Below are 1,788 nucleotides of genomic sequence, written 5' to 3' on the forward strand. Positions count from 1 at the left end.
CACCAGCGCGGCGCTCGGCTGACCCTGGAGCGCTGGCACGTGCCCTTGGCGACTGCAGCCTCCAACCGCCGATGGGGCGAGAGGTCTTTCCGCACCACTTTTTGGGGCTGTGGGTGCTGGGGTAGGACCGTGCCCCCACTCTGAGCAGGGACATGTGTGCCGTGGTGGCCGGGAGCATCGGTGCAGCGCGGCGGAGTTATTCCGGGGAGCCTGGGATCTGTTTGTCTCTGGCTTTCGAGTGGGGCGGGGTGGGCGTGAGAGGGAAACGTTAATGCGCAGAAGGGAAGGGCTGCCTGGAAAATGGTGTGAGCGGGCGGGGGGCCGGCGCGTCGCCCTCCTCCTTCCTTTCCACCGAGGGCTTTCGCCCATGACTTGCATCTTCTGCTGCCAGATAGAGGGTGGGGAGCTGGGCCAGCAGCTCTCGGAAAGTGAAGCATCACCGTTTCTGCCAGCGGCGCCGGCGGTGTCTCTTCTCTTGGGGGACGATTTCCGAGAGGGGCCGGGCTCTCCTGGCGCTGGCGTCCCCTCCCCGTGCTTGGCCACATGGCATTTCCACCGTCCCACCCAGATCCTGAATGCAGGGAAAGGTTCAAGCTCTCATCTCTCCACAGGAAAAAAAAAACCAAAAAACCCCAAACCCCATGGCAGCCCCAGGATTCCCCCTGGCTCCCGGCTGGACTGACTCATCCGGCAGAGCCGCCCCTTTCCCTGCCCAGCCCTGCGGTGCTCGGGATCCCGCCTGCCCTCCCGCAGCCCCCCTGCTTTTGCCCCGCGTCCTGGGTGCCCACGCTGCGGCGTCGGGGCTGCAAGGGTCCCCCCACCCCCACCCCGCATTCCCACCGGGGGCACCCACTGCCTGGGGGGCTGCGGGAGGTGGAAGGCAGCCCCGCTCCGGGGACGGGGGGAGCTGGGCACGGAGTTTGGGGAGCCCCAGCTCTGGGCAGCACCCTGCCTATCCCAGCCATGGCGTTCGAGCCCGGCCGTGTCCTTGGGCCACGTTGCCCTTGGGTGGCTCGAAGGCCGTATCCTCGCAACTTCCTTCTCTGGGGGAGCGCTGCTGTAATGATTAACCCGCACTGCGTTAATCGTTCCGTCCGGCAACCTTTTTCCTCTTGGTTTCCAACACTGGAAAATGCTCCTCTTCTGCCGACCTCCCACGCACGTGGCCCCCGTGGTGGGAACATGGCAGAGCTCAGGGAAAATCCCTGCGGGCAGGGCAGGCAGGAGCAGGGGACCTGGGCTCAGGGCATGGTGGCGGGCAGGATCTGGCCCGGCTGTGGCTCCTCGGTCCCGGCCCATTTCTGGGGTGATTTGCCGGCAGATGGCGGTGGAGCCGTGGGGGGACGTCGCCCCACCAGCCTGCCCAGCCTCACCCCCCAAAATCTGGGCGCAGGAGCGAGTGCTGACGGGTGTTGCGGAGGGCGGGTGTTGTAGCTAGCACGACGGTGCTTGTCATGCAGCTCCCAGGCCAACAGCCTCGGAGCGCCGTGCTGGCGAACGCGGCAAACCCTTGGCCCGGGGCAGGTTCTCTCTTGGGGAAACTGAGGCACAGATGGGGAAAGCCGCTTGCAGGCTGGGGAGAGTGGGGGACAGGACATGGGAATCCTGGACCCTGCTGCTGAACTGTGCTGCTCGGGGATGCCAGCCCTGTGGGTGCCAGCCCCCCGGGGAGCTGCTGGGGTCGGGCGAGGGGGGCGGCACGTTGCCCTGGGGTCCCAGGTGCCTTGGCAGGGGCTTGGTGGCCCCAGGGGCTGCGGGCACAGCCCTCGCTTGGAGCAGCCTTGGCTT

This window comes from Egretta garzetta, unplaced genomic scaffold (genome assembly GCF_000687185.1).
Source record: "Egretta garzetta isolate BGI_Z169 unplaced genomic scaffold, ASM68718v1 scaffold396, whole genome shotgun sequence".
Taxonomy (NCBI): domain Eukaryota; kingdom Metazoa; phylum Chordata; class Aves; order Pelecaniformes; family Ardeidae; genus Egretta; species Egretta garzetta.